The sequence below is a fragment of the Cupressus sempervirens genome, chromosome 4, assembly GCF_028749045.1.
Source record: "Cupressus sempervirens isolate cs-2001-9-10 chromosome 4, ASM2874904v1, whole genome shotgun sequence".
In the NCBI taxonomy this organism is placed as follows: Eukaryota; Viridiplantae; Streptophyta; class Pinopsida; order Cupressales; family Cupressaceae; genus Cupressus; species Cupressus sempervirens.
This window is the reverse complement of record NC_143121.1, coordinates 710,451,712-710,471,789: the sequence shown is the minus strand read 5'-3', so window position 1 is coordinate 710,471,789 and position 20,078 is coordinate 710,451,712.

The following is a 20,078-nucleotide window of genomic DNA, read 5'->3' as shown; positions in this document are numbered from 1 at the left end:
CTAGGTTCACTTTCCTATTGATTAACTTCAACCATTTGTGGTATTGTCTTAGGTTTCTCCTCATAGTAAACAAACTTTATTTAGTCTTTAGGATCTATGCTACTCTATTCTTCACTTCTTTCTACAAACTCATCAATATTTACATGTACACTTTCTATGACTTTGTGCATAGCAAGATTCAAACATTTGTATGCCTTACTTTTATTGGAGTAACCTAAGAATATACCTTCATCACTTTTTGCATCAAGCTTTCCTTTTGTTACATTTTTCAAGATATAGAATCTTCTTCCAAATAGTCTAAGATAACAAAAATTAGGATTGTACCCATAACATAATTCATAAGGTCTTTTGATTGTACCTTTATTTAGTTAAACTTGGCCAAGTGTATGAATTATTGTGTTGATTGCTTCTCTCCATTATTTTGGTTCAACATTTTTCTTAGTCATTAGTGTTCTTGCACACTCCATGATGGATCTATTTATTCTTTCTACTATTCCATTTTTCTCTAGTGTTCTAGGTGTTGATACATTTCTTTTGATTCCTCTTTCATTTTAGAACTCATTTAATTAATTTGAGATGAATTCTCCTCTTTTATTTGATCTCAAGCATTTCAAGTTCTTTTGTAGTGCCCTGCCCAGAGATCCTTGGAAACAAGGATTCAAATCAAGCCAAGATTTTTTTTTTTACAATTATGAATGCACATGACAACATCATATAGGGATCACAAAGATCACAATGGAACACTTCAACACAATTTCGGCAACCAACGAATCTCCAAACGCCACTACCAAGCTGACACACCCAAAAAAAAGCCAACAACCACCACAATAAGATGAGGGCACAAGAAATGACCACTCATCAAAAAAACACCAAGCTGGGGTAAAATGCAGAATCCCAAAATTTGGCTAAGTCTGAAATCCTAAAACCCTGGAAATTGGCTAAGTCTAGATTTCTGAAGCCCTGAAATTTCCTAGAATCTTTAACTTGTTTGCAAGAGGTCTGAAACCTATCTCAAAAGATTCGTCACATATACTAAAATATATCTTGAGTATAAGGAATTAAATATATGTCAACTTATACTTAAACAATATATTTTAAACCCCAAGAGACAACAACAAAACACGAAAAATTGCATTGAACGAAAACCACCAGAATACAAAATGCAACAACATAGGGTCAAAGAATGCCCAAAAGGTATCTAGAACAACTCACAAAAAGATCAGATCATGAAGAAAAGTTCCCGCTGATGGCACAAGCAGGTTTTTCACAAAAATTGTGTGACACTTTTTACTAAGGGAGGGAGATACTTCTCCTTAAGGCGTGCAACACTCTTCCAGTGTCGTACAACATTTTTCAAGAAGGCATGTGACACTTTTCAGCATCGTACGACATTTCTCAAGAAGGCATGTGACACTCTTCTAGTGTCGTATGACATTTCTCAAGAAGGCGTATGATACTTTACAGTGTCGTACGACATAGTTTGCATGGGCGTGCGATACTTTTTAAAGTGTCGCACCATGCTGACAAAATGTCACCCATAGAAATATGAAAACACTCTCAGAAGAAAAAAAGACCAAAAAAAGAGCAAAAAACCTCCACACCAAGGAGTACCAGATCCACAAAGGCTCGAGGAAAGAACACTTGAGTGCAAGAATAACACAGAGAGAAGTACATCTATCCATCTAAACTACAGTAGCAAAGAACATACTGAAAAAAAAATCATAGTAAACATAAATAATATCACAATTAAAAAACAACCAAATTAAGTATGCAGTTCCTCCCAACCATCAATAGCATCATAAGACCATCGTGGGTCCTAGCCATCCCCCATGCGTAACATCCCAAGCCACTGACCAGATCGTTGGTACTATCGTAATAGGGATGTCACTACTAAAAACATACAACAATATAAGCATAAGGAAGTCTAACATGTTATTGAAAATGCATAAGATAATCCTACAGTAGATAACATCACCTATCACATGCTAAATAGCAGTAAGCAATAGATATACTACTACAACAATTCACAGCATCTAATCATATGCTAAACATCATAATATGGGAATGTATCAAATAAACTAGCATCATCTAAACATGATATACAAGCATCCCAATGAAAGCATAAATCATAAGAAAGCATACTTCGAAACTCGAAGTACCAAGTGAAAACATCTAGCAATGGTCGCACTAGGACAAGACCATCTCTGTACACCGGTCCCTAGCAATGGTGAAGGTAGCTATGCCTCCCAACCACATGGCACCCATAGGTCCACACTCACCATGCTGATGGAGATAATGATCCAACCACAAACACACATAAAACACAACATCCATGGCTAACACTCACACTAGATAGTATGATGGCTGCAACCAAGAACCTAAGACAATGCAAGGAGTACAAGTCTTGGTCAGATGCTCAAAAGGCTACTAAGTAGGGGTTGACATCATGGAGAGTCACTTGGCATCGAAAAGCCCAAGCTTGGATCTGTGTAGCTCAACTCCCTCAACAGAAGGCCAATACACCATGTAGCTCAACTCCCTCAACGGAAGGCCAATACACAAAAGTACCATTTTATTATCTTAAGTTTTATTACCAGTCACACATTTTGTTTATTTATCACTTATTAAAACTTCCTATCCTTTGCCAACCCTATGGGACTAAGGTTACCAGGTTGTGAGATAGAAGCCCCCTCCATATGCTACCCTACCCTACCCATGCTCATCCTACAACAAGTTCCTATGGGCATGCATACTCCCATCCCAACCCCAATGATCATAACTTTTAGAAGTACCACAAAAGATTGAGCCTCGCAAGTCACTCAAAAAATGTACGTGGATGTACTCATGTGTGGTGCACCACCATTACGAAGATCATAACACAAGGACAGGAATGAGAACACAATGTAAAGAAAACACCCAACTGAAAGCAACATGGGAAGGATGGATTCTGCATGAATCTCAAAGCTAATAAAAATACATCATGAAATCACTCAACTGGCCTCAATCTGAGAGTTTGGATTCTACATGAATCCCAATGATGTAACAAGACCAAACATCATGAACTCACTCAACCAGCCTCAATTCGAGAGTATGGATTCTACAAGAATCCTAGTGTTCATGAAACAAAAGCAAAGGTCCAAAAGAAACCATAACAGATAACAAATCACTCAACCGAACACAAAATTGGGAGTACAGATGCAACATGCATCCCAATGCAACATAAAAGTGCAAAAGTGGTCTGATTGATATCCAAACGGATCATTCAAGTCCACGATCCACATTGTGCCAAGAAAACTTAAGAAAATATGGTGGCATGCAAAATGAGGTAAAAACCCCAAATTTTAGAAAAATTCCAAAATAAAACCTATTTGACCTTTGGGTTCAAAAACTCCAAAAATCCAAAAATAAATGGAATTGGACACCATATGCAAAAACGGCCAACATAACGGCGTAAAATCCCAAACCCTCATCCCAAAAATAGGGAAATGTTCATACCCGCCCAACCGGGTAGAACTAGCATACAAAAATGGAGGGGAACACTAGTTCTCAGCCTCCAAACAAATGGCTACCAAAAATAGAAGCAAAAATAGAGTAGAAACAATAAAACGGGAAAGCCCTACCTCATAGCCAAAAGGGAAACATGGGAATCTAAACCATAAAATAAAATGCCCGCAGAAGTGGCTAAAAATTGTGGCAATCCAAGGTTTCATCGAGCTGGATCCAATGAGCTCAGCCTCGTGATGATCCCACGCCCGTAGCTCCCACAACGAACAAAACAGTAAATCCTCATGAAGAGGATTTTGGGTTTTACTCTCCAACTTTCCAATTTGAAAGTGAGAAGTGAGGAATTAAATTCCTCTTTGGATACTTATTCACTTTTCGAGTGAATAATCGATTAGGGCAAATAACCATCCAACCTAGTTAAACTCTGAATCGACCCAAATGAAAATAGGCTATTCTTATAAATAGAAATTTATCTATGGCAAAACTGCCAGAAATTAAAATAAATCAATTAAAAAGCCTAAAAACCCAAAAACACATAAATCTCCTAAACAACTTTCGTGACAAAGAGAAACTCTAAATGCACAGACACACTTACTAGTCTAATCACATAATGCAAATGAGTTTCGGTTTAATAATCAAAGAAAGGTTTAAATTAAACATTTAATTAAGGATACGTCAACCAGACAAAGACGACATTGGTAAAATATGAACGGTTGAATCACTAACTCCATGTGCCACTGCCAAGGATATACATCTTGCACACTAAACAACACGATCAAGTGCAATTACATATAATAACATAGTCGAAGAAATAAATGCATTAAATCACCTAATTTAACCATTTATTTAATTATATTCAAATAATCTATTTACATCACTCACGTTTGCATAAAGCATAACAATGCAGGAATGAAGTAAATAACTGTAGCATTAAATCCATCACATAACATAATCAGAGGTATGTCCAAAAACCAGAGAACCAGATATCATCATAAAACACACTGTCATCTCAAAATGGCATCATCATGCAATATCATTAACTAAATAGCATAGTAGTCTAATATCTATGATACTGAAATTAAGGTGCAACATTTGACCCTTGGGTTGCCTCAAAAGTAAACATAACATGAGTAACAATTATCTCTCTAATCATAAATATAACAAGGTAATGTCCGCAACACATAACCAAATAATCTCACATGAACAATCCATTTAATTACTTACGCATTTAATAATGATTGATTACTCTGCATTAAAAAGGCACTTAAAAAACATAAGCAAACACAGTCATAAATATGACTAACCACTGCTACAGGAACCTAGTCTAGTGTAGCATGGTAATAGAACATAGTGCAATCTCTTCACACATCTCAAGGTAATCACGGAACAACCTCATGATACCACATCGATCCTGGTGACCACTGGCACAAACCTCAGTGAACCAAGAATCACATCATAATCTCATAGATCAGTCAAAAGCATAAACAAAACAACTGATATAGAAACATAGATCCAAACACCCCAACAGTGTAGACCACTTAGGGTCACAATCATGATCCCATCACAACAAAAGATTAGCAAGGTTGCATCCATCAGGATGACTTACAAAAGTCAAATGGGAGAGGCACTACATCTTCCATGTTTCTTTCTCAACTCTAGTCAAATACCATTTGAACTTTTGAAAGAATCATATTTATATTTTGAAAATACTATAGTTATCATTCTAGTATAATCCTCAATAAATAAAATTAATTATGTCTCCACAATAGCTTTCTATACCTATTGTTCCACAAAGATCTGTATGAAGTAGTTCCAAAACTTCTTCATAATTGTAGGACTTACTTCTTTTACTCATTTTTCTAATTTGACATTGTTTGCATATGCCCATCTTAGGTATCTTTAGATAAGGTATTCCTCTTAATATTTTCTTCTTTCTTATGGTAACCAAGTTATCAAAATTAACAAGAAACATCCTTTTATTCCATAGCCAACTTTTCTCTATTTGAGCTCATAAACATGTACTTTTAGTGAGATCTAGGTAAAACAAGTTACCTTTTATCTAATTACCAATCCTAACTATGTTTCCTTTTTCATCCAATAGTTTATATTTTCCATTCATGAATTCTATCTTGTATCCTATATTATTCAAGTGTGCTACACTGAGTAGATTATGTCTTAGTGTGCTACACTGAGTAGATTATGTCTTAGTGTGCTACACTGAGTAGATTATGTCTTAATCCTTCAACCCATTAGGCATTTTTACATTTGATTCCTTCAATGAATACTATGATTCCTTTTCCTTTTACATAACATGGTTCATTGTTTCCAAATCTAACATTTCCACCATCATAATGTTCTAAATGTTCAAAATTAGTTTTTCCACCAATCATGTTATTAGAACAATCACTATCTATAATCCATGTATCATTTTGCTAACATGAGAGATAAGTGTCATCTTTTCATTTTCTTCATTATTGAGTTCATCCTTAACATTAATGTAAACTACTTCTTCCTCATTATCATCACTATCAAATTTTTTAGCAATGTAACAAGATTTCTTACCTTTTTCTTTGTAGTCCTTGTAGCTCTTGAAGTCTTTCTTTCCTTTGAACCTATTATTTTGTTTCATATCTTTATCTTCTTTTTTTTGAAATTTTGCAGCAATATGGCTAACCTCTTCATATAAGAAACAAATCAATAGAATTTTGTCTCTAAATTTTCCATTCTCTTTTGATAGTACTCTTTTTGCAAGTAGGGCTTCAATGGTTTCAAGTTCTTCATTGGAATCATCTTATTCTTCACTATCAACCTATTTGTCTTTTGAGTTTCCTCATTTTCTACTCAAAGTTAGTTTGGCTTTGAATGCAAATTCAAAGTTGAGGAGTTGGAGCATAGTAACCAAAGTTATCCAGCTCAAAAGTAGTTAATATTTCCAGAAGTGCATCCAGAGTTATTTTATTTTTAGGATTGCATCTCATCTCTTGAATTTTTGAAAATATAATTGCATAAATGGAAAGAAGAGTTCTTAGTGCATTGTTGACCACTGTCTCATCAGTTATGTCTCCTCCTATAGCTTTTATTACAATCACACTTTCTTTGATTCTTTCACTATATTGGATAATTTTAACACCTTTCATTTTAATTTGATCAAACTTGTCTCTTAAACTTTCTTCCTTGGCTCTTTGCACATTTTTATCACCTCCATAGACTCTCTATAATATTTCCCATAGTTCAAATGCAATAGGATAATCTTTAACCTCATCAAATTCAGAATTATTGAGAGAAGAAGCTATTTCAATCATCATTATATTGTGATCCTTTGCCTCTTTCATATGCTCCATAGTCATAGGTTTAGGTGGTGGCACATTTTTTTTCCAAGTAGAATAGACCAATATCATTAATGCTTGATAGGTACAACTTCATCAACTCCTACCATGCTAAAAGTTGTCTCTATTAAGCTTGGGAATCTCCCTTCTGTATGACATCATGATCTTTAGCTTAGGCCCTTGAAACCTTTTCTACAAGCACAAAATGCTTGAATACCAAATGTTAGAAATGAAGAGTGTAGCTAATAGGGGAGGGGTGAATTAGTTACCACAAAAATAATTCCCTATCCCGAGATATCAAAAAAAAACTTTTCAATAATAATGCAATACTATCAAACTCAGTTATAACTAAGATATTACTATTACTCAGTTAACAAAGAAATCTTATGGTTATTAATCTATTTTAACCTTTAGTAACTTAGATGCAAAAACATAAAGAATAAAAAAAATAACATGAACACAGATGACACCAAGATTTAACATGGAAACCCAATTTGGGAAAAGTACCATGCAACTAGTTACAATATGTTTCACTCTTTTAAAGTGAGCCCTATTAGGAACCAACCATGTTAAAGGTTACAAAATAGACTATTACATAAGACCTTGTTAGAGTATTTAGATCACCCTTTTAGGAGTGGCCAATTTAGAGGTCTTTAAACACTTCAATCTTGAAATGTCACCTTGTTAGAGGATTTACAATATGACTATTAAGTCAACTCTATTAAGATGTCCCTTCACTACTACAATGGTTAGAAGGTAACATCAATTTGACCTAATTAATGAAGAAACTACATTTTTAGATTTAGATCTTTTTCTTGGCTTGATCTCTGGATCCTTATTGATCAAATGTTTTTTATAGCTTATCTTGCACACTTTCCTACTCTACCTTTTCCTTCACTCACATATCCATCTTTATTTCATAATGTTTATGTACATCCTATCCTTACAACTTGGCCTTTCTTATATACCACAAAATTTTTCAAGTCAGATTGAATACTCTTTCAAATAATCAATAAACATCCAAATAGTTGGCCTTAATCAATTAATTATTAAACAATTGCATGCTGCCGACACTTGGTCAATAAAGAGATTAAATGCTTGGTTAATACTTTGAGTCCTTTGATGCCTGACCACTTGGTTAACACTGCAAGCAAGATATCCTTATTAATTGGCTACTCACTTAACACCAAAATGTCTTCATTACCCAAGTGCTCAATTAATACTAAACTATGCAAGGTTAATAATGTAAACTCTTTATTGCTTGATTAATACTAACATTTGTGTAACATTAATGACAACATACAATTCAATTAATATTTCCAACAACTTATCCTCCACCTAAATATTGTGTTATTCCTAAAATTTCTATGAAAGGAGATTCAATGGGTCTGTTATCAATAATACCACATAAGGTTATTATGATTCATGATATATGGAGCTATTATATGTGCAAATTTGGTGGAGTTGGAGATTATGAAATTAGAATTGCATATCAAAAATTGTGTGATGAAGGAATATTGAAGGGTGAATTCTAGATTGTTGAGAGGAAAGGGTTAACTCATTCCCTAGGGTTTCCAAGAAATTTTAAAATTGAATGGATCAAGGTTGTACAAACTTGAATTCATGATATGGAGTTATGGCTAGAGAATGGGCCAGTCAAGATCACAGAGAAGATTATTCATGTTGTCAATGGATACCCAACATTCAATAAGAAGAAGACAATGTGTTACCAGAGTAAAGAAGCAATCAAGGAAAATACCAAGGTTGACTAGAATGGATGTGGCATGTCTATTTCAACTATCATTGATCCAATAATTGAGTTTGTAGTGAGAGTAACATCACATAAATTTTATCAATCAAGTCAAATAAATAGTGTGTTGTGTATGGCAGTAGATCAATCTTGGAAGAAGATTATAATGAAAGATCATGAATATGATCTTGCCAAGCTCCAATGCTTACAACTAGTAGAGAACCTGGTATCAATTAGAAAATAAAATAAATCTATGTGTAAGTTTGGATCTTTGATCATGTGTATTTTCTTTTATACTTAGAGTTACTTTCCTACTATTGTAAATGTTGTATGGGAGCAAGAAAAATGTGCTACTAGGAAGATCAGTGAGTATATTGCAAATTTAGGAGATAATTTTGAGATTTTTTTAGATGGCTGCCTTGATGATTTCACATAGAATATGAGGAAAAGAATAAGGATCTTTGCATCCATAGTTGAAAAGTACTACAATGACGTGTGTTTTCTAGTTGACACTAACTATACATATGTATAGGTAGTTGAACTAGGGATAGCCTAGCTTAAACCTTTTGGATATGAAGTCAATATTGATGAGGTGAGTGCAGTAATTACTACACTACTTACTAAAGTAGGTGATGCAAAGGTTAAACCATTTGGAAAATATGAAGAATAAAAAGAAAGAATAATTGTAGATATTAAAATTGCTTCTACTAAAAGAAAGAGGAAGAAAATGATTAAAGACCTATAAGGAAATATACAGACACAAACTAAAGACAAAGGACCTTTAATCATTACACAAGGTCTTGGATAGGACAAAGATAGTGAGGGTGATGCAAAGGAAGAGGAAGAAAGTGTGAAGAAATAGGGAAAAGCCCTAGTACTTGTCACCCCACCAACAAAGAAGGACAAAAAAATTAAAATCATAGTGCCTAAGGTGAGGAAGAATGTAAAGAAGAAAACATATAAGCCCCTCTCTCCTCCTGCACTACTAAGATCAAGAACAAGGGAAACAACAATAGCAAGTATCGAGCCACCATTGAAGAAGGGTGTTGTAAAGATTACCAAACCTAGTGGCACAAGTACAATAAAAGGAAAATTTCTCACCACCCAAGGTAAGACAAAGAGGAGAAAATTGAAATCACAAGAAGATGTTGAAGAGGAAGATGCAGAGATGACCAAAATAGATGAATTGGGTTGTTACCGAGTCATTGTACGTACTAAGCCTCTTAATATTGATGAGGTATATGACAACATTAGGAACTCTATAGGATTATTAGGTTTTAAATTTATCAAATATGAAACATTAAGTGATGATGATAAATCTAAAGTTTGGGAGGCTATATTAGAGATGATGGAAAAATTCAAATTTACACCCATAGAGATGGGAAACAAAATTCCTAATGATTCGTATAATAGAATTGATTACAAATGGCAATAGGAAACTATAATTTAAAAAAAAATAAGAGAAGGTGCATTAGCTAAAATTATACCCGAGCTAACAACTAACAAAAGACAACATTTTTTGAGAGGTATAGGAATAGATTTGTTCCTAAATACAGAGCATTCATGATTTTACAAAAAAAAAGTTGAGGTTGTTGTACAAAAAAATTATTTATTATGGAAAAGCAATTTTTGGACTAAATATTGATGACAAAAGTAAAGGAGGTGAACAAGAGAAATAAAAACACAGTGTAACTATTGAAAATGATTGTAGTGATGAAGAAGATATAGGTGTGCCAGGTTTGCAAGGAAATATATCCCCTATTCATGCCACCACACTTGACACTTTTGTAATTCAAAAAATAAATGACTATCCTAAGACATGAGTTACACAAGTCCAATTTGTTGATTTCAATGAACAAGTGAAAGAATATGAGCAATAACTCTACAAGCCTCATACACCAAAACATTGGTAATTGATGTTAAGGAGCCAGAAAGGGAGAAAGGACAAAAAGAAAAAGACAATGAATCAGGTGTAGATAAATCTACTACAGGTCAAGAAGGACCACAAGTCTCATGACCTTTAGAAGAGGGAAATAAAGAGACTGGGCTGAAAGAAGAGGAGAGGGAAAACGAAAAAGATAAGAACAAAGACTCACAAGTAGTGCCAAGTGTACAAGCTCACACTCCACACCTAGCAATGTTAGATCCCATATTTTCACAATAGGTGCAAGCCCCTATAGATCAAATCATGCTAAGTACTAACATTTATATCTCTAGTATTGATACACAAGTTGGAATGAGTGGTGAAACCTCTTCACCTACTTTGGTTGTAGTTATATTGAGCAGCAACACCCCTATTGAGGGAAAAGGGAAGAAGAGGAAGGTTAGTTCTCTATGTACTATTTTTACCTTGGATGAAACTATTGAATTACCTAATATGGATTTGCATAATCTCATGTTTGAATAGACTATAATCTTGCAAGACATTTTGGCAAGAAAGAAACAACAAGAGGAGATGAGAAGAGAGAAGAAATAGAGGCAAGTGTTACATGATATCAAAGATATATTTGTTGATGCTTTTGATATTTAGAACATTGATGAACAAGCCCCTATTATCTCTCAATTAGTGAAAATTGTTGAGAAGGCCAATACGGAGGATATAGAAGCAAATGAAAAGTTAATGGCCTAGTCAGAGAAAAAGTTTGAGAAGAAGGTATTGAAGAAATTTTTGACTATGATTAGAGTAAGGAAGGTTCAATAGTTGGCACTTGTATAGAATTTGGAATAACCTATAAAGAAAATACAAGATTTGTACAATATTCTCTCTGACATGCCCAGATTCACAAGTGTGTTTCAAACTAGTATACAAAAGATTTAGGAGATATTAAATTATTAGGAAACTCTATCTCTTAGTTAGCTGGATCAAGCTCAATGCACTATAATAGATTATTGTCTGCTCAAGGGAGGTTGGTCGAGCTACATATAGAAGGTAGAAGAATGAGGACCAAGCTTATCTCCATACAATCCATATTGATACCTCATTTGGAGGTAATGCAATGAGAGTTGGCTTTAGCAAAGGATCTAGTTCACAAAGATCATAATATTTCTATTGTTGATAGCTTAATTGACTTAGCTACAAATTTGGAGATAAAGAATCATGTTTTGGAATTGCTAAGAACCACATGGGATCATGCTCTTTACATGATCATTGAAACTCATAAACCATTCGTTGATGAATTTGATTTGATTCCATCCACCAAACCTTAGCAATAGACATAAGTGACAAAATAAAGGGGGGTAGATGATAAGAAAAGTGAAAGGGGATAGATTATTAAAAAATAAAGAAATCAAGGTGGATCAAATGAATAAATTAGATAAAAATGATACAATATGAGATATAGAGCTTGGATGAAAAATAGAAGTTAGAGAAAAGGTATGACAAGCTACATTACACTATTTGAGTCATGTAAAAATTGTATTGTATACTATGTTGTAAAAGAAATTTTTGAAGTTCTATAAGAACCAATCATAGGCATAGGTAGAGTACTATCACTTTTATCTTGTAATGATGTAATCATGACAAAGTGTTTTTTCCACTAATGTCAAAGTGGGGGGTTTTTTCTCTCTCTATTAGTTTCAAACTCGAGCTACTCTATATAGGTTGAATCATGTAAAGACTTATAAATAATCATGTATATGTCAAGCTCTATAGGAGTTGATCAAGTCTTTGGTCATTAAGTATTCTCATATAATATGAGTTCAATAAATGTCTAGTAATAAAATATTATGGATGATGACTCATACAAAAGGTGACAAGTGAGTTAAGGCCAAGAATCAGTAGGATGAATAGTTATGACCAAGCATTAGACACAGTATGTACCGAGTAACAAAAAGTGAGAAATTTTTTTTGAAATGGTATAGACTTTGAGGTGAATCATTTTGAACCAATGTGTAAATATCATTCAATGATCGTAGAGTTTTTTATAGAGGTTGTTATGCATTTTGACATGGATGATTAGTCCCTATGAAGGTGGGACAACTAATCTAATGAAGAGGCAAAATGGAGACATCTAGATTATTGATTTTATTCTAGAATACTTTGTAGATGTCTTTATAAGGGTAGTTCCAAACCCTATTTTCATATAGAGAGTGTGTATGCAAAAGGAAGTGAAGTATTATTTGAAGGGTTTATGTTTTGGATCTTGCAAGCAAAAGTTGTGAAGTAACATAGTTTTAGCAACCTAGTGAATCAGTGAAGAAAAAAGTAAAGATATATCAGATAGGATATCAAATCAGAGATTGGAAAGAGGAGATCTGTAATCAACATTGTAAGTTTAGATCAAAGGATCACTTACTAAATTAGCTTTGATAGACTGAATTAGGGTAAATCGCTTAACAAAGTGGTTCTAACAAACCTTTGTAAATCTCTTAATTGATTCCTTACTTCATTGTAAGTGTTAAATCCTTTAATCAAGGTAGACCTAACATGTATTTGTAAAGCCTTTAATAGTGTAGACCTCTCATAGGGTAGATCATCAAAAGTGATCAAATTCATAGTCCTAACATGCTAACTTTATTACTACAATAGCAAAGGTTTGTGGGTGTCATTCCCACCCTAGTTTTACCTTCACCTTGGAGAATTTTTGAATAACCAAAATCTTTGTGTTATGTGGTTAATTTTTCATGTTAATGGATGTGATACTTAGTTAGATCTATTTTAGCATTTGAAGTTTTAAGTTATGTTATGCATAATCTACATATGATATGGATAATGTGGTGAACTGAGTTAAAAAAATTTGAAGGTTAAAGTTTCAATGATCCTAATTCACCTCCCCCCTCTCAATATCTTAGTTTTCTAATAAGAATTCCAAAATTTATATCATTGGAGTAAATTTTTATGTAATTTATGATATTTTTGAGATAAGGATTAATGGTGAAGTTATCAGATTGAATAATTGTTGAAAGGGTAAAATTTAATAGATCCTAATTCACCCCCCACCCCCAGTATCTTACTATCCCATTAGACTTTGAATAGAAGCCTATAAATAAGTGGGGATATAAATCTCATAATCTAGATACATCCTCTCATGTAGTTGATGACTCATCAGTATGGTCCCATTGGACACTTACCTACTCTATGGTTTGACCCCTAAGGGTCAAAACCCACTGTTGAAGAATGCACACAAGCTCTAAAGCTAGTTATGTGTCCTTTTCCTATAATGAAATCCAATAAAAAATATGTATCACATTAGGCATATACTACCTAATAATAGAAACATGGAAAAAATTGTGTACACAAGCTAAGTTGGGAAATAATGCAAGATGGTAGGAAGCTTGACCTATCCTCTCAAGAATCTCAAAATGGCCCCAAATCAAGGTGCTAGCTTCAAACCCTTTTCATAATAGATTAAAATCTTCTACAAATGTACTCCCAATAATACCTTCTCTCTAACTAAAAACTTCTTATCAATCCTATGAGAATCTCCATAATAATTTTGTCTATCATATGATATAGACACATGCTCAAATATGTGTACTACTTATTTCTCTATATCTCAAAGAATCTTAGAACCCAAAAGGATTTCATCCTCTAAACTCTCTCATCTTAATTTTATATGACAAGGACACCCATATTATTGGGAATAATCAAGACTAAATAGATTGCTAAGAGGGGACGGGTGAATCAGTAACTTCAAAAACTTTAAATCAATTCAATACTTGATCCATTCATCATTCATTCATCTAATCTACTGTATACATGAGAAAGATAAACATTTATAACACAGGAACACAAAATTTTTGTGACCCAAAAACCTTCCAAATAGAAAGTAAAATTGGGGTGGGGATGATAGCCACAAAACTTTGTTACTATAGTATGAAGTTAGCCTATTATGGCTTACATTGATCACTTCTGATGATCTTCCCTGTTAAGAGCAATTTGGACTGCTAGATCCACCTTTTTAGAGGATTTACAAACATACAATAAATTATGCACTTTGTTAGGAGATTTATACAAAGACTGTTAAGTCTACCTTGTTAAAGGATTTACAAAACTGATTCACCTATTAGGATGAAATAGTGGATCTACTTACAACTTGATTGCTGATTAGATCCTTGAAGTATAGATCACCTGTTGCGACTAATGAATCTTTACTGCTCCTTGTAGACCTTGATAAATACTCTGCTCTACTGTTGATTCACTTATATTACATGTCCATTCCTTAACATACTCATACATTACAAATGATATAATACATTACATATATACCATTCCAATAATTACAATTTCAAGGTCGGCCAAAACACAAGTGAACAAAATATTACTGAGTTGGCCAAACAATAGAAAACTCGGGTTCTTCAAGTTGACTTGGTAACCTTCTGATACTTAGCATCCACTACATTTCTCAGCATCATCATGCACTCGATAGAAGTAGAAGCTTGGTCCATACTAATCACAAAATGTAGCTTGGAACTCAGTAATCATGGGAGACTCAATAGATATAGTATCACTCAATAAAAATTGAATCCTTTGTTTACCTTGCTTTCACTCGGTAAACACTATACTTCCATCACACAAACTGATGACTCGGTAGACACTGTGAAGCTCGGTGAACACTATATGCTTGGTAGATATTGTTGGGCTACACACTCACTCAGTAGCTTCATGAATGCTCAGTATGAACTGCTGGATTGTACACTCACTTGGTAGCTTCAGGAATGCTCGGTATGAACTACTTAAGTGATGAACCTACAAGGTAACCACTGAATGCTTGGTCTACACTATAGACTAGGTGATGAACTTAGTAATAATTTAGAATCGAATAAGTGTTGTCACTAATGAAAAATACAATATAATTCCAACACATACAAATCCTAAAAAGGTGTCATCCCTATTGAACTATGATATCCATTATTATATGCAAACTCTACTAGATATAGTTAGTCCCCCCAAATAGTTTATTGATCCATAACATACATCCTCAATATATTGATGCAATGCAAGGTAGGAAAATCCCCAAAGGAGATTTCTTAACCCATAGAAAATAACCACACAACTGAAGATAAACAAAAATGCAAGATCTTATACCAAATTATAACTCTTTATTCATAAAATAATTTATTGCATGCAATGTGTCAAGATGTAAGGTCTTCCTAGTTATGGCCAAATAAAAAGAGAGTAATATTTCTATAAGATCCCTCAAGATCCAATCCAAACCCTCACTAGTATAGATCCACACTCTAGTAGAAACCTCCAAGGAAGATCAAACTGGTACTCGCAAGCCCACCAAGAAATCTCCTTACTTTCCAAGCCTCCGCTACTAGTTGCTCTCCAAAATTTGCTCCTCTACCACCTCCTCTTCTCCAAGATAGATGAATAATGACTAAAGACTTCATAATACCCCCTAATTATAACCAGCTATGCCACAAGTCAGCCCAATGAGTTACAAATTAAATATCCCTTACATTAACTACTTGAAGAGCCACAAGTCAACCTCCAACAAAAATAAAATAGAAAATGCCTTTAAAGGATTGCAAAACTTATTAAATACATCAAAATTAATTACCCAAGACCTAAAAAGGTCCACTCAACTTCACAAAATTTCCCTAATCATGCAAGATAGTCAACTATCTTGAGATGCTCCTACATTAGACTCCTTAGGGGTGGAAACATGTTCTTGGTAGGTGGAAGAACATCTTCTAGGATCCAACACATAAATCCCAAAATGGTTCTTCACATACATGTCCTCCAAGTCCTCAACTTGTGCACTCTTTCCCTTGCTCTTCTTCTTCTTCTTTACCTCCATCCTCGGTGTTCCACATGTTTTATATCCACATTGATCACTAACTCTTTCAAAATATCAAGTCAACTTGGCTACCATTACTCAAGTTCCTTCTACATACCTCTTCATTCTGTAAAGGAATCAGGGAATTCTTCTTGCCACCTTTCACAATTGTAAGCACATTCTTGACACAATCATGCATAGCCCTACAATCATATTTCCAAGGTCTACCAAGTAACACATGAAAATTGTTCGTGTCCAAAATATCACACAACACTTGATCCTTATGCTCTCCAATCTAGAAATCAAAAACGCATTGTTCCCTCACTTTGAAAGCATGTTCACCTTGCAACTAGCCAATCCTATAGGGATAAGGATATCTCACTCTCTTCAAATCAAGTTTTTGAATCATCTCCTTAGCAACAAGGTTATCAGTACTACCACCATCCACAATCACATTACAAAATTTACCACTATATTGACAATGAGTCCTAAAATAATTACTCTAACCAACTAGTACTCAACAAGCCAATAAAGTCTCTCCTTTCTCATGATCATGTTCTTCAATCTCATTCACAACAACAACTCTTTTGTCACCATCCTTCTACAAACACTCATAAGATCTATGTCCTTCTTCATGACATCTAAATCAAATACCCTTAAACTCACCTATATTTGTCCTTCTCTTCTAGTCAATAGGTTTTGGTTCATCTTTAGCACTCACTTTATCCTTTACTGAGTAGTCTTGCTTCTCCTTCTCTTGAGAACTACCATTATTCTTCCTCTTCATCTTCTCCTCTACTCTAAAAGCATACTAATAAGCATCCTCAACTAAAGAAATATTTAACATACCAACCTCATCCTAAATATTGAATATCAAACCATTGATGTATTGAGCTACCTTTTCCTTTGATAATTCCCTATGCCCAAACTGAATAGTCAACTTGTAGAACTCCTCAATATAATCTTTTACAGATATATCATTTTGTTTCATATTGTGCAACCTTTTAAAAAAATCAATTTCATAATCAACAAGAGTGAACTTAGCCATTAACCTCTATCTGATGATCTTCTTTTCACTTTCCTCCTCTTTATCTCCTTGTAGTTCCTTCCACTGAAGAGCAACATGTCCCTTTAGCTTAGTTTGTGCCAACCTTACCGTGAGCAGATTCTCAATATCCTCAAGCTCAAAGTAGTCTTCCAATTCATCAATCCAATTAATCAGGTCTTTAGGATTCAAAGTACTTGATAAATTAGAAACCTCCATCTTATGCTTCAACTTCAACTGAGATCTAGGTCTAGCAAACTAACCAACCCTATTTCCCATAGGTCTCTCCACACAATCAACTCTGTCCTCACCTTTTGATCTCAAAACTTCAAACTCTTTAGAAACTTCCTCATAAACATCTCCAATACCCACATGCCAAGGTATATTACTTAAAGCACTCCCAATTTAAGAAATCATGTCAGTCTTCATCAATGCAATCTTAGATCTGAATTTTGCTCTAATCTTCTTTGAGATCCTTTCCTCCATAGCATCACTAAGATCATCAATTTCCCTAGGGTCTAAAATTCTTGGAGGCATCTTCCAAAATTTTCACAAAACACTTTGAGATCAAGATCCTGATGCAAACTACCTCAACTTTGGTGATTGGTCTATACACCTAAGAACAACCTTCATTTTGATACCACTTGATGCAATGAAAGGTAGGAGAATCCCCAAAGGAGATGTCCTAGGCCCCATAAAATAACCACATAGTGGAAGATAAACAATAATGCAAGATCTTATACCAAATCCCAATTCTTTATTCATAAAATAATTGATTACATCCAATGTGTCAAGTTGTAAGGCCTTCGTAATTACAACCAAATACAAAGAGAGTAATAGTTTTGCAAGATCCCTCAAGATCCAATCCAAACCCTAGCTAGTCCAGATCTACACTCTAGTAGAAACCTCCAAGGAAGATCAAACTAGTACTCACAAGTCCATTAGGCAATCTCCTTGTTTCCCAAACCTCTGTTACTAGCTCTTCTCCAAAATTTTCTCCTCTACCACCTCCTCTTCTACAAGATGGATGAATAATAACTAAATACTTCACAATACCCCCTACTTATACCCAACTAAGCTACAAGTCAGCCCAGTAAGCTACAAATTAAATATCCCTCACATTAACTACTTGAAGAGCCACAAGTCGAACTCCAACAAAAAGTAAATACCAAATGCCTTTAAAGGATTACAATACTTATCAAATACATCAAAATTAATTACCCAAGACCTGAATAGGTCCACTCAACTTCACAAAATTTTATTAATCAAGTAGGATAGCCAACTGCCCCAGGATGCTCTTGCATTACATATCCTCCAAAACTTTATTCACTCTCTCTACCTATCCATCTGTCTCAGGGTGATATGTTTAGCTCTCCAAGGTCATATTGTAATGAAGTACAAAATGAAGAAGTGAATACATGATCCCCATCTAAAATGATCTTTCAATGAATATCATGCAATCTGACAATTTTAGACATAATGACATTGGCCATTAAATTTATTGTGTAGGATGACCTCATTAGTGAAAAGTGTGCTACCTTAGTCAATTGATCAACTGTGACCATGATAGCATCATGTTGACAAGGATTCATGGGTAATTTTATAATGATGTCCTTAGAACTAATATCCCACTTCTATGAAGGAATAAGATTTGGTTTTATAATCCCTACGAGATGCTAGTTCTCTACTTTAATTATCTAGCATTCAAGGCAACTAGACACAAAATTAGGGATATCATGTTTCATACCTGACCAATTATATAATAATTATAAGTTTGTATTAATGATCTTGACAGTAGGATGTACTAAGTCAGGTGCACAATGGTCCTCAAATAAGATCAATCTATAAAGATCATTCAATAGTGATACATAAATCCTCCCTATATGATGCAAGATGTCATCTGACTCTAGAACATAGTTTGAAAATCTTCCCTGAGTCAATCTCAATGCTCACTTCTTGATACCAAGTCTAGAGGAAGTGTTTAGGGTATATAATGTTAGAAATAATAGTCCACCAAGATAACAATGAGGTGGGTGGGCTAACTAGGGAAAACCCCAGTGAATGATGCCTACAAGATGATGTACTAATATAAATATTCCTTGTTAGAGGATGGACCCTATCAGGAGTCGATTACAAAATTTAGTACATATGAGTCCTTGTTAGGAAACTTTGAATCACTATTAGGATATTCCAACCCTGTTAGGAGTTGTAGTACAATGTATGCAAGAAGAGCCCATTGCTCGAAATGTAATTTTAATAACAAGAAAAGATCACTACCCAAACAATTAATTTACTGCTAAGTTCCTCTTTCCTCTATTCTTTCAACTAAACTAATCACTGTCAGACCTTGTAGACTAGGTCATGAACCTTGGATCAAAGTATCCAACTTTGGATCACTGAATAAAACCTCAACAATGAAGTTTCCTTCACTTTCACTCTACTCTAATAAAATTCACATTTTTCTCTATGTGTTGCTTATAATCACATCTCTTCATTACACATGATAAAGGAAAATTTCCTTCCTTTATATCTAATCAATAAAACAATTCCTTGAGTTGGTTGTTACACCTTTACAATTAATTATTATATGACCAAATTAAGAACATGTTACACTTAGTGATAACAATAATCTTTCACCTTACAACTTTAATATTTTTCCATACATGTAGTATTATGACGAGAAAAATTAGCCACATCATCATCAACATGTCTTCACATCTTTAACTTTG